This window comes from Eumetopias jubatus, unplaced genomic scaffold (assembly GCF_037043125.1).
Source record: "Eumetopias jubatus isolate StellerSeaLion01/CBP00866 unplaced genomic scaffold, mEumJub1_p1.0 scaffold_2, whole genome shotgun sequence".
Classification (NCBI taxonomy): domain Eukaryota; kingdom Metazoa; phylum Chordata; class Mammalia; order Carnivora; family Otariidae; genus Eumetopias; species Eumetopias jubatus.
Genome location: NW_028274808.1, coordinates 73,059,751 through 73,074,541, shown reverse-complemented (window position 1 = coordinate 73,074,541; position 14,791 = coordinate 73,059,751). Strand labels below are relative to the sequence as shown.

The 14,791-nt window shown below is 40.1% G+C and overlaps 1 protein-coding gene across 5 annotated transcripts in view; it reads left to right on the top strand.

Annotated features, from left to right (window-relative positions):
* The window catches only part of LRAT (lecithin retinol acyltransferase), a 126,022-nt gene that overhangs the window by 9,415 nt on the left and 101,816 nt on the right, over positions 1 to 14,791 (top strand). For 3 of the 5 annotated variants that reach the window (XR_003609481.2, XR_015767767.1, XR_003609480.2), the window contains exons 2-3: positions 2,196 to 2,234; positions 7,564 to 7,652. The exons of 1 other annotated variant lie outside the window; for it this stretch is intronic. The gene's annotated coding sequence lies outside the window, so the exon portion shown is untranslated. Of the gene's footprint in view, positions 1 to 2,195; positions 2,235 to 7,563; positions 7,653 to 8,896; positions 8,985 to 14,791 lie in introns of those variants that run through there. One more of the 5 variants, XR_015767769.1, reaches the window with a different exon arrangement.

Here is a 14,791-nt window from a genome sequence, read left to right as displayed (position 1 = left end):
TCTTTCCACAGTTTGGCTATCGTGGACATTGCTGCTATAAACATTGGGGTGCATGTACCCCTTCGGGTCCCTACATTTGTATCTTTGTGGTAAATACCCAGAAGTGCAATTGCTGGATCCTATGGTAGCTCTATTTTCAGCTTTTTGAGGAACCTCCGTACTGTTTTCCAGAGTGGTTGCACCAGCTTGCATTCCCACCAACAGTGTAGGAGGGTTCCCCTTTCTCCGCATCCCCGCCAACATCTGTCGTTTCCTGACTTGTTACTTTTAGCCATTCTGACTGGTATGAGGTGGTATCTCATTGAGGTTTTGATTTGGATTTCCCTGATGCTGAGTGACGTTGAGCACTTTTTCATGTGTCTGTTGCCCATTTGGATGTCTTCTTTGGAAAAATGTCTGTTGATGTCTTCTGCCCATTTCTTGATTGGATTCTTTGTTCTTTGGGTATTGAGTTTGATAAGTTCTTTATAGATTTTGGATACTAGCCCTCTATCTGATATGTCATTTGCAAATATTTTCTCCCATTCTGTCGGTTGTCTTTTGGTTTTGTTGACTGTTTCTTTTGCTGTGCAAAAGCTTTTTATCTTGATGAAATCCCAATAGTTCATTTTTGCCCTTGCTTCCCTTGCCTTTGGCGATGTTTCTAGGAAGAAGTTGCTGCAGCTGAGGTCAAAGAGGTTGCTGCCTGTGTTCTCCTTTAGTGTTTTGATGGACTCCTGTCTCACATTGAGGTCTTTCAACCATTTTGAGTCTATTTTTGTGTGTGGTGTAAGGAAGTGGTCCAGTTTCATTCTTCTGCATGTGGCTGTCCAATTTTCCCAACACCATTTGTGGAAGAGACTTTTTTCCATTGGACATTCTTTCCTGCTTTGTCAAAGATAAGTTGACCATAGAGTTGAGGGTCCATTTCTGGGCTCTCTATTCTGTTCCATTGATCTATGTGTTTTTGTGCCAGTACCATACTGTCTTGATGATGACAGCTTTGTAATAGAGCTGGAAGTCCGGAATTGTGATGCCTCCAGCTTTGCTTTTCTTTTTCAACATTCCTCTGGCTATTCGGGGTCTCTTCTGGTTCCATACAAATTTTAGGATTATTTGTTCCAGAACAAGAATCATATGATCCTCTTAATAGATGCAGTAAAAGCATTTGACAAAGTACAGCATCCTTTCTTGATCAAAACTCTTCAGAGTATAGGGATAGAGGGTACATACCTCAATATCATAAAAGCCATCTATGAAAAACCTACAGTGAATATCATTCTCAATGGGGAAAAGCTGAGAGCTTTCCCCCTAAGGTCAGGAATGCGGCAGGGATGTCCACTATCACCACTGCTATTCAACATAGTATTAGAAGTCCTAGCCACAGCAATCAGACAACAAAAAGAAATCAAAGGCATCCAAATTGGCAAAGAGGAAGTCAAACTCTCACTCTTTGCAGATGATATGATACTTTATGTGGAAAATCCAAAAGACTCCACCCCAGAACTGCTAGAACTCATACAGGAATTCAGTAAAGTGGCAGGATATAAAATCAATGCACAGAAATCAGTGGCATTCCTATACACCAACAACAAGACAGAAGAGAGAGAAATTAAGGAGTCGATCCCATTTACAATTGCACCCAAAATGATAAGATACCTAGGAATAAATTTAACCAAAGAGGCAAAGGATCTGTACTCAGAAAACTATAAAATACTCATGAAAGAAATTGAGGAAGACACAAAGAAATGGAAAAACGTTCCATGCTCATGGATTGGAAGAATAAACATTGTGAAGATGTCAGTGCTACCTAGAGCAATCTACACATTCAATGCAATGCCCATCAAAATACCATCCACTTTTTTCAGAGAATTTTAGGTTTTAATAAAAGTGTGGATTTAAAACTGCTAAGAGATCACAAAGAGAAGTGATAAGTTTCATTTGATCCTTATTTTATGACTTTGGGGATAATGAAAGTTCAGTTTCTAGGGAACAGAATGTTAGACCTTTACATAGATGGATTATATTTTCAAAATCACATGGCATTGGTTCTTCCCAAACAACATAAATATTGTTATTAATGTAACCTTGCAAGTAACTAAAGGATTGATTTGTCTGCACTGTTACCTTTGAGTTAACTGAATACGTTTTTGAGTGGATAACACATTTATTGTTATATTTTTACGATCTTGGGTTATGTTCCTGATTTTATGCAGATGCCACGGCTCCGTATATAAAGGACATTCACGAAAAAGGTAATTTGAAAAATATCATTAAATCATCTTAAGTTCCTATATTCAGCAGCATGTCATATGTTAAGAATGAGAGGATATAGATAAATATCTATATATTTATATCTACAGCTATAACTATTTGATATAGTCACTAAAATAATTAAATAACTCAACATTTGAGAGGGTTTTATTAGTAACTTTGATGTGGTTCTGAGGAGAGAAGGCCGTTGTCATTAGATAAAAGAATATTTTAAAATATAGCCACTGTTAACCCACTGCCATATTTGGGTAGATTTCCAGTCAGAGAGTTAAGATTGTACTGGTTGTTTGCTCTCCCTGCCCTGGGTCTTCTGTGGTACAGGACAAATATTAGGATATCTTCCTTGAGTCAGGATGAAATTTATAGCTGTGGAACCATATAAGCTGCTGACCATACTTGAACCAAACCCTAGACTCTGGCCTCATTTTCATAGTGCTGTGATTTATTGGGCTAACCAAGAAAGCCTTTTGCAGTTAGATACTGAGGTAACTTGCAGTGACATTACTGAATATCTCTCTTTTAACTATTAAAAATATATCTCTGATTAAAAAGACTAAGTCCCTTAGAAGTGTTGTTGTTTAAGATCTTAACCTGAAGAGCTTTGAATGATTAATAGTCTGCATGTAGTTATTATGTACACTTTAGTTTTATTGTTGATGCATTTCAGAATACATTAAGAGTTAGGAGATCTGTATTTTTCTTTTTAAGTAGGCTCCACACCCAGTGTGGAGGCCAACACGGGCTTGGACTCATGACCCTGAGATCAAGACCTGAGCCGATATCAAGAGTCAGATACTTAACCCACTGAACCACCCAGGTGCCCCAGGAGGTCTGTATTTTAAAATATTATTATCCACTAGGAGGAGCTGTATCCTCTTTTAAGAAATCAGTTACCCAGAGAAAGTAAAGCAAAAAGAAAGCAAGGTGTCAGACTTATCAAAACTTCTTATGAACCCCAGGTATTAGCGGTAAATATGTTATTTGTACGTTATCTTTCACTTTGGAATCATGAAATGTCAATTACTCACACAAAAGTTTGTACTGCTCTTGCTGGGTGGCAGACATAGAGCCAGATATCACAGGACAAACAAGGTCCAAGAAACTAAAGCTTCTTAGATGAGAGGGTGGAAAAAGAGAGGTTTGGGGGAGGGAGTTTCCTTCAATAGAAGTAACAGTTGAGGGGCGCCTGGGTGGCTCAGCCATTTAAGCCTCTGCCTTTGGCTCAGGTCATGATCTCAAAGTCTTGGAATCAAGCCCCATGTCATGGGGCTCCCTGCTCAGTGGGGAGTCTGATTCTCCCTCTCCCTCTCCCTCTGTCCCTCGCTTCTGCTCTCTCTCAAATAAATAAATAAAATCTTTAAAAAAAATAGAAGTAACAGTTGAAGCTATGACTGGGAAGGATTTCTGTACAAGGGGGGGAATGGATATGAGGGAGAATCGGGTTAAGTTAGGAAAAAGGAAAGAGAAGGGGTGGTGGAGGCAAAGGAGGAGGGGTGAGGGGAAGGGAAGGGGAAAGGGGAAGAACCCGGGTGGTGCAGTGTCACCAGAGCCCAGGGAGGGAGGACTTTTAAGAAAGTGTTGGTGGAGTTGGGGAGGTGGACAGGCTGAGTTCAGATGTACCCGAGAAGGGAGAGGAGAGTGAAAAGAGAAAAAAACATTGTGCTTGGTTAGAAAGAGGACTAGTGGGTATACATTCTAATTATGTACACTTAATAATCATTCTTTGGCCAGTTAATAGGAGTGGTTTAGCAGAGCTTTGCAGGTGCTGTCTGATGACCTGTGTCATTAACCACACACACAAATCCATGTAGAGTGTGAAAGTACAGATGACGGCCGGCAGGCAAGAAGTGGAAAGAACAGGGTCTTCATCCTGCCTCCGTCATTAGTAAGCTGCATGACCCTGGACGAGTCACTGAGCCTCTCTGTACTCTAACTTCTTCTGTAAATGAAGTGGTTGGATTAGGTCAAGATTTCCTAATCTGGTGTCCAAGAATGCATTTTAGGGAACCTGAGATGCCCCTAAAATTATGAGCAAAAGTTCTTTTTCCCCCTAAAGAGAGGATCCATAGTTTTCTCAGATTCCCCAAAGAATATCTTAAAAAGATAAGACTCACCAGATTAGGTGATCACTAGAGTCCTGTCTACTCTAGAATTCTAGAATTTGGAATCTCTAGCTTTCTCCACTCTCTAGCATTCCACATGGACTGTCTCCTCAAGACACCATCAGAGATGGAATTAATTAGAGTTTCTGAAAGTTAATCGATTACATCAGTCCTCTCTAGAGGATTATTTAGAAAATCCAGCGAATTTTTAAGAGTAAAACTAATCTTTTCTTTAATAGCCCACAGATAGTTTTATTAGGACCCAACTGTTAAATCTCTGTTGACATCGGTTATTAGCCATGCATTTGACGGGCACCTTTTGTGTACCTCCCTCTAAAAGGGGAAAAAAAAAAAAGGGATCATTGGATGTAAACTGGTGATTGGACTCAACAATCGGAGCGATGGCCGCGGGGCGTGTCTTGTGGCTCGGACAGGCGTGCACATGGTCAGCCCTGCTAGGGGCGCCATCCTCCGGAGTGTGTTGCTGCCCTTGACAAGATAGCCAGGGAGACTGGCGTTGATTTGAAAAGAGCAGCTGTCACTGGAGATGACATAATGGGAGGTTATTGACATTTACATGATCTGTTCCTAAGCAAGAAGCCCGCGTATCATGTGATAAACAGTTAAGGCGGTTTAATTTGGTCTAATTAGATTTTGGTATAACTCTTAGGACTGAGCACTAGAAATCCCTTTCTGATCTGTGTTCGGTATAAATCTGCTCTGTCAGCTGCCTCGATTAGTTATTTATGTTTTAAACTACTTTATGTGTGTGGTATTAAAGATCTATTGACTAATGAATCAAGGCAGCGTTTAAAATGACTTTGGACCCTGCTTTGGACATGGAGGTTTACATTGAAATTGTGCTTCTTACAAACATGAAGTTCTTTAGTACAAGTCCTTACCTTTCTACTCTTACCCTCATTTTGGTTCCAGCTGATGGATTTCGCTGCAGGTGATACATTCTGTGTCACAACAGGAAGGGAAGTGAAATGAGTAAATTATTTTATGAACCCTTCAGTTCGAAAATCTCCACGTTTCAGGCAAACATCGTGCTTTTCATTGGCGCTGTTTCCTTTGCACCATCTGAGTTTGGCTCCCTGTGAAATGTGAAAGACGTTCAATCCCACTTTTGAAATACAAACACTTTTGCAGGTCCTTGGATATTTGTAATATCAATACTGGCTGTCAGGAACACACAAAAAATCAATTGACTGTTTAAGTGTAAACAGCACAGATCTGCTAATTAACTTTATCTTCCTCGAGCCGCTGGCATCTCTCATGTGGGCCTACTAAATGTGCTGTCAGCACGGGCTCAGAGTTATGATTGGTAATGACTACTGTGGAGATAACCTTTCAGGGCTCTTATTTCCGTGCAGTGTATTTTTGTTCGTCTGTATCCTTCTAAAGAAGAGGTTCTTATTTTTACACTACTGAAAAAAAGTAACTGCTTTGAGTGATTTGCTGCCATAATTATCTGTTGATACATTCTAAATATGATATAACATTAGCATGGGGCAGACTTCAGCCTCAACAGTCCCCGTGTGGTGACAAACATGCTCTTTTTTTTTTTTTAAGATTTTACTTATTTATTTGAGAGAGAGAGAATGCAAGCCCAAGTGGGTGGAGGGGCAGAGGGAGAGGGAGAAGCAGACTCCCTGCTGAGCAAGGATTCCCCATGCGGGGCTCCATCCCAGGACCCTGGGATCATGACCTGAGCCAAAGGCAGATGTTTAACCAAACAAGCCACCCAGGCGCCCCCAAACATGCTAACTCTTACCCAAGAGAGTTCCCCTGTAGACCTGTTTTTCTCTTATGGAAAGGAAAACAGCCCTAGGGAGATTTTAATTTGTTTAATTTGTTTATTAGAAAACAAGTATGGAAACCATAATACCTTGAGGAGCACGTCCCAGCCTGGGAATATCAAAGTTGGGCCTTTACAGCCTAAACCCTGCCTGCTCCCTGTTGGAATAGTAACAGAACACAATATAAAACATGCTTGTCATAACACGTAACCTGTTCTTATGTGTTATATATTACAAATACATTTTAGATTACATATACCATAGTGTAACACCAAATTTCATATTGGCGAAGTTGCTTTTTGGCTTTGGCGCCGCTGCGTGCCGTGGACAGCCTTCAGATTAATGAAAAGTGTCCTCAGTAGCTTTAGAGCCTCTGCAAGCTGATGACGTGCTCTTTTTATGAGTAACCGTATCTAAGCAGCTTCAGCTGGTACTGTGGGAGTTCACACAATGTCAGGTGCTTTGTCCTATTTTCCACAACTCGAGCCTGACCTCCTTTTTTGGGAGGGCATAGAGATCACCCTGTAACCACGTTCTCTCCAGTGCTTTGGTGCTTAGCCGGGGAGAACATGCCTGCATCAGGAGTCCCTGAACACAAAACCTCATGATCATGCAGGGAGACAAACAAAACAAAACTCATGTCTTTCAGGGAAATGTACTGGCAACTTTTATTTATTTATTTTTAAACATTTTTGTTTATTTGAGAGAAAGAGAGTGAGCGAAGAGAGAGAGCACACGCGGCGGGGAGGGAAGCAGAGGGAGAAGTAGACTTCCTGCTGAGCAGGGAACCTGATGTGGGACACCATCCCAGGACCTCACTCGATCCCAGGACCCTGGGATTATGACTTGAGCTGAAGGCAGACGCTTAACCGGCTGAGCTGCCCAGGTGTCCCTATTGGTAACTTTTATTCTTAACTTTGATGTGATGGGAAGCATGACTCTTTACTGGAAATAAATTGCTCGAGGACCTTTCAAATTTGGTAAATCACTTGCAAGAACAAGAAGAGATTATGTATTTGCAACAATCCTATGAGATAGATACTGTCAGTGTCCTGTTTTAAAGATGAAGAAACTCAGAGAAGCCAAGTGGTTTGTCTAGGTTCAAAAGCCCACACGTTTCACTTCTAGGCTTCCCTCAGCCTTTCTTTGGTTCAGGTTCCTTGTCTATAAAATGGGTGTTATAATACCTGCCTTACAGGTTTGTTTGGAAAACTAAATGAAACATTGTGTGAAAAGTGCCTGAAACAGAACACCTTTTTCAATGCATATTAATTTCTTTACTCCAATAGTGAAATGTATAGGATTCTACTCATATATCACATGTGTTTCTTGTTTTAGCATGTGTAATCAAAAGTAAACTCTTCATGAATAAAAGTTTAAAATATTTTCTTTCAAAATATTCATAGAAGGAGACTCTGCAAGGATCTGCTATCACAGATATGGAGGTTGGGAAGAATTGTCCAGACACCATTAAAAGCATGAATGTGTACCTTTGGTAAGGTCTTTTCTTTTATGTTCTTTATTCTTCCCTCCCTCCCTCTCTCCCTTCCATCTTGCCTTTCTTTGGCATGTAGTTGGACACTTGTGGTTTCAAAGTGTTGATCATTTTCTGTGGTTTCAAAGTGTTGATCATTCTTCCAAGTGCCCAGTAACAGCAGAAACTCTTAGGAGTAGCAAAAGGACTTTCTCAAGAACCACCATAGTTTTTAATCTCCAGGGCCTAGAGTAAAGGAAGCAGAAATTCTCTGACAACCATCAGCTGCTACAGTGGTGTCCCTTTGGTATATCTAAACCAATAGCAGGACAGAAAAAGGAATTCAACTTTAACCCTTGGCAGTTAAAGATTGTTGGTCATAAGATGTTTGAAGGTTCCATGTACTTCATACTTCCGTTGCTTTACTGAGCACTACAAGGTACAGGTGTGTGTTGTGGGCTGGGGACACACAGGTGAGTAAACATCTGGGCCGGCCCTGGAGGAAATGATCATGTGGCTAAGAAGGGAGATGTGCTGCAATCCTCTGTCTGCCTCTCCCTGCACCATGAGCTCTTTGTGAGCTGGGGATTCTACTTTTTACCTGCGAATGCCTCATGTCTGTCTATCACAGGCCCCAAGAAGGCTTGCAATAAATGGATCCTGATCGAAACAACTGACTGTAGTGAGTTAGACGGAAAAGCCGAGAGTAGATTTTGGAGTAACAAACACTTTTTTTCAGTGCCATTCATTTTAACCTAACACACATACCCTACCTATTTCTCTCTCTGCTTAACCACAGATGTTACAACATCTAGTGGAAATTCTTCCTCTTGCACCTCCTCTGAATTCACAAGCACTTAGTTCATTCCTGGGGCACTTGGTTCCCTGCTAGGTGACATAACAAGATATGCTCCTTCCACCTCTGTCCCTGGCTCCTGGTCATAGCATACTTGTACCTCATCGGTATAAGCACAGTACGTGCTGAGTCTAATGAAAGATGTCATATCTCCACGATCTAATGGTTGGATCGTGGAGATAGGACATCAAGAGCAGCTGTGGAAATGCAATCCGGCAGGATTAGGATTGAGCTGAGAGCAGAGAAGCAGGTGTTTTTGAGAGCAACAGTTAACTTCATTTTACATATAGGAGCTCCTTCGAAACAACAGTGGTGAGCTGACAAATAAAATGGTATCGGAAATAAGTGGACATGTTGGTTCTCAAAAACAGAGACTTTAATTTTTTTTTTTAAGGAAGGAAGGATCACAAGGAAACCTATCTGTCTCGGCCTGGGGTTCATTGTGGGGAACAGCCTCTGCCCTGAGAATCTCTGATCATAGACCTGCTTTCACACAGGTCGGTGTTCAAATGTATACTACTTCTATGGTTTGGGAAAACTACAGTCCAAGTAATTTATTTGGTAATTTACTTATAGGCATTCATGGTTGCTAGTATCACCAGGACCTCTGAAAGAAGCAAATGCAAATCCAGAATGTTTCCTTAGAAGAGGCTGCTCCACAGATAAAGCCTCATCAAACCTAAAAGGAGTCCAGAATTGCAAAACATATGTAAATGTCCATGGAAATCATAAATTGGAATGATTTGATGCAGAAGACAATAAATATGTTAAAGATGTTTAAAGAAATAAAGATGGAATAAAAACCTGAGTTAAGAACAAGAAACATCCAGAGGTCTAGATGGATTTGAGTAAAAACCAAATGAACTTCTATTAATTAAGCATGTAATCATTGAAGTAAAAACTCAGTGGATTGATTAAACAGCAGATTAGATACAATTAATGGAAGATTAAAGAACTGGAAAATGGATCTGAGAAAATGATCTAGAATGCAGCCCAGGGAAAAGAGATGGAAAGTTAGAGAGAAGTCAGAAATATGTGGATAGAATCATAAGGTCTAACATTCTATCCAGTTAAGAGCTCTAGAAGAAGAGAATATAAAGAATGGGGGGAGAAGTCATGTCCAAAGAGCATTTTTCTTTTTTTTTTTTTAAAGATTTTATTTATTTATTTGACAGAGAGAGAGACAACGAGAGAGGGAACACAAGCAAGGGGAGTGGGAGAGGGAGAAGCAGGCTTCCCGCCGAGCAGGGAGCCTGATGCGGGGCTCCATCCCAGGACCCTGGGATCATGACCTGAGCCGAAGGCAGACGCTTACCGACTGAGCCACCCAGGTGCCCCTAAAGAGCATTTTTCAAGGTTGATGAAGCATATATATCCACAGAATTGAGGAGAATCGATCACTCCCAAACAGATTAAACAAAAAGAAATCCATACCAGATATATCACAGTGCAACTGTCTAAAAACCCAAAACTAAAGTCATAAGAGCATGTAAGGGAAAAGACAACACAGCAAGTCCACAATTAGACTGATAGCAAACCTCTCAGTAGTAAAACTGGATGCCAGAAGATTGTGAGATAGCATCCATCAGGTAAATGAGTGTCACTCTAGAATTGGGTGCCCAGATAAACCAGCATTATAGAATGAGGGTAATGCTGACCAAATACTTGATGAACAGACCTATAAGAAAAGGTGATTAAGGAAAAAAAAAAAAGTAAGGGCTGTATTTAGTAGAGTGTTTTTACCCACATTATTTTTTTTAAGATTATTTACTTATTTATTTATTTAATTTGAGAGAGAGAGAGAGAGAGAGTACTCTGCCATGAGAGGCTGCTTCTAAAGCCAGATCCCTTCATACTGATCTTCAAATCCATGTTCCCTTTGGGGCTTAGCGCTTCTTCCCAGCCGACTTCGCCTTCCCTTCCTTTTCAAATCAGTTTATCTCTTACAGCCTACCTCTTACTGAAATTGACCTATATTTTCTTCTTTTCTTCCTCCCAGTCATGAAGTGGTGTCCTTTGTAATCTTCGTTGGCTAGTATTTTGAGCAAATTGTATCCTATGGGTACTCAAGAAATTTCCAGTATTTATCATTATTCCTTACTGCTTGTGTGACTTTGGGAGGTTACACGATCTCTGAGCATCTGCTTTTTCTTCTTTGTATCCACATAGGTTATTATGAGGTTTAAATAAGAGAATACAGGGGAAACACTTGGTACATGTCTGGAAGGCCCCAACAAACATGTTAATTGAGATATGATGAATATTAGGAAAGGGAATATTCAGGGAGCCTAGGAGATTTATAGCTGGGGGCCCTCACCTGTGCTGAAGGGGACAATGAAGGTCCTCCAGAGGCAGTGACATTTAAAGTTGAGAGGTTCAGGGTTCTGGAAAAAAGCAAAGGTTCCAAGTAGAAGAAACTACAGCGCACATTCCTGGGCCTGAAGGCATATTCCTGAAGGAATGCAGGAACCGAGAAGTCCCAAATGGTGGGGGTGGAGAAAAAGTTGCAGGTTGGTGAAGGGTGAACCTTGGAGAAGTAGGCAGGAGCGAGAGGGCAGAGGACCCTGAAGGTCATGGTTAGGATTTTATACTTTACCTGACCACAAATAAAAAAAACTAAAGCAAGGTAAAAGAAAGGAAATGACATGATCAATGTAAGTTGTAAAGAGACCAATCTCTGGGCACCTGAGTGGCTCAGTCCGTGGAGCATGTGACTCTTGATTTCCGCTCAGGTTATGATCTCATGGGTTGTGAGGTCGAGCCTCACGTCAGGCCCTGAGCTCAGTGGGGAGTCTGGAGGAGATTCTCTCCCTCTGCCCCTCCCCCTCCTCCTCCCTCTCTTTCTCTCAAATAAATAAAGAAATCTTAAGAAAAAAGAGAGAGAGAGACCATTCCCCTTTGCATCTGGACAAGCTGACAAGAAAGACCTATTGCTCCCTCCTTTAGCTACAGCAAGAAGTTCAAAACACATAAGCTCTGGTCCACATATGGAAACCCTCACCCCAGCCCTGCCCCTTAATTGTAATAAAATCCAAGCCAGTCTCCTTTCTCCACTCTCTCAAGCCATTTTTGGTCCTCATTGAGAACCTTCCCTGCTCTTCCAGAATGCCTCATTATGTGAGCAATAAACCTTTTCATATGCTCTTGGTGTGTGTGTGGCATCAAAATCAATCTCTACATCTGAGCCAAAATCAGATGGTAGGGTCAGCATTGTCCATCATGCCTTCTGTGGTAACCACAACAGTATGGATTATAAACATAAAAACTTTAATATATATATATCACAAATGAGAATGAGATTATACTATGAATGTCTGATTTTATAAACAATGTACTTTGAACAATGATGTCATTAAATGTCTGTCACCATATCATTTTCAGTGACATACTAGTATATGGTACAAACCAACTTACAATTGATATATATGTTGGCTCCAATATTTTTACTGTTTAATTTTTTATTTATTTAGTATTTTAGTTTTTAAAGATTTATTTATTTATTTGAGAGAGAGAGAGCAAGCAGGGGGGGGAGGGGCAGAGGGAGAGGGAGGGAGAGTCCCAAGCCGACTCCGCACTGAGCTCAGAGCCTCACATGGGGCTTGATCCCACGACCCTGAGATCATGACCTGAATCAAAACCAAGAGCTGGTTGCTTAACCAACTATGCCGCCCAGGTGCCCCCCCTTTTTTTACTATGTTAAATAAGCTGCAGTGGGTATCCTTATAGCTAAACCTTTGTTCATTTTCTTCATTACGTCTTTAAGATAAATTCTTCTAGTTTTAAGTATTAATGAATCATAAGCACATTCAGCTCATTAGAGTATCATTTATGGAGCACCTGCCATGTGCAGTTATTGGGGACCCTAAATACAAAAGACACTAAAATTATTTTCAGAGAAGTACTATTATAATAAGGGATTCAGAAGAATATTTGTATTTTAAAAACTGTGAATTGTTTTTTTATTTTATTTATTTATTTATTTATTTTATTATGCTATGTTAGTCACCATATAGTATATCGTTAGTTTTTGATGTAGTGTTCCATGAGTCCTTGTTCGCATATAACACCCAGTGTTCCATGCAGCACGTGCCCTCCTTAATACCCATCACCAGGCTAACCCACCCCCCCGCCCCCTCCCCTCTAGAACCCTCAGTTTGTTTCCCAGAGTCCATAGTCTCTCATGGTTCATCTCCCCATCTGATTTCTCTCCCTTCATTTTTCCCTTCCTTCTCCTAATGTCCTCCACGCTATAATAAGTGAAACCCCTATGATAATTGACTTTCTCTGCTTGACTTATTTCACTTAGCGTAATCTCCTCCAGTCCCATCCATGTTGACGTAAAAGTTGGGTATTCATCCTTTCTGATGGCTGAGTAATATTCCATTATGGACCACATCTTCTTTATCCATTCGTCTGTTGAAGGGCATCTCGACTCTTTCCACAGTTTGGCTATTGTGGACATTGGCTGCTATGAATTGGGGTGCATGTGCCCCTTCTTTTCACTACATCTCTATCCTTGGGGTAAATACCCAATAGTGCAATTTCTGGGTCATAAGGTAGCTCTATTTTTCAACTTCTTGAGGAGCCTCCACACTGTTTTCCAAAGTGGCTATACCAACTTGCATTCCCACCAACAGTGTAAGAGGGTTCCCCTTTCTCCACAACCTCTTCAGGGCAGAAGACATGAACAGACACTTCTCCAAAGAAGACATACAAATGGCTAACAGACACATGAAAAAATGTTCAACATCATTAGCCATCAGGTAAAATCAAATCAAAACCACACTGAGATACCACCTTACACCGGTTAGAATGGCAGAAATTGGATTGTTTTTTTAAACCAAGACAGCTAAAGCCAATAAATGGAGGCTCTTCAGTTGTACAAAATTTTATGAAGTGTGAAGTTTGCCACAGGGTGGCACTAATACATTTCTACTGAATTGTGCTATGTTAATGAGAAGTTTTTTCTCTGTTGACCTATTTTGTTGGTGAATTATAACTGGAGAAATATTTAGGTTTAGTTTGACATTTGAAAAATTGGGTTACGTTAAAAAACACAAGACAGGATTTTTATTTAAGAACACAAATATTATATATTCTTTCATAACCGCAGAGCTTGACAGGTGATTTCCTTTTTAAAAAAACAAAAGTCAAGTTATTGAATCTGGTGTATACACACACACAAACACATATACATATACATATATATAAATGCTTATAAATATTATGAACATATATAATATTTGGGTTCTGAAAAATCCTGTCTTGTGTTTTTTAATGTAAACTAATTTTCTAAATACATGTGTGTGTCTTATTGTGTGTGCAATAAGAGAGTGAAATACACTTTGCAGAGCTGAGTTTATTTTCTGATCTTGTGTCTAACAGAAATTTTAAGTTTTATATTTTAAATTAGGCATCCTCAGTAGTCCATTTCTCCTCTCCCCTGCACCAGAAAAATCTTAGGGGCAGGGAACTTTTATACAGTATACTCTACTATTTACTCCTGCTTCTTCCTATTCCAGCCATTCTGAATGCACCTAGGGGGTGTTACCTCCCCTCCTTCATAATTAGTGCTCTAGTGAGCTTCTGTTAATGACAGTTACACTTATATAATTATTATGACTTTCTGATGAAAGGACTTCTTTATCATTATGAAATGACCTTTTTTTATTCCTGGTGGTAGTCTTTGCTCTGAAATTGACTATCTGATGCTGAAGTAGCCATGCCAACTTTCTTTTGAGTCTTCCTCTTTTATATAATATGATAATCTCTGCCTTTTAGTTGAGATATTTAGACCATTTACTTTAATATGATTATTGATATAGTTAGGTTTAAATCTGTCATCTTGCTATTTGTTTCCTATTTGTCTCATCTAAATCTTTGTTCCCCTTTTTCTCTTTTTCTGCCTTACTTGAAATTAAGGTTTTTCTTTTTTTAATGATTCCATTATATCTCAATTTTTGGTTTATTAGCTATAACTCTTTTTTTTCTGTTGTTTGTTTTTTTATCTTAGTGGTGGCTTTAGCACTTTTATATGTGTTTAACTTACAGTCTAGGGACACCTGGGTGGCTCAGTGGGTTAAGCGGCTGCCTTTGGCTCAGATTATGATCCCAGGGTCCTGGGATTGAGCCCCGCATTGGACTCTCCTGCTCAGCAGGGAGCCTGCTTCTCCCTCTCCCTCTGAAGCTGCCCCTGCTTGTGCTCTCTCTCTCTCTCAAATAAATAAATTAAATCTTAAAAAACAAAACAAAACTTAGCAGTCTACTTTCAAGTGAGACTATACTACATCACATATAGTATAAG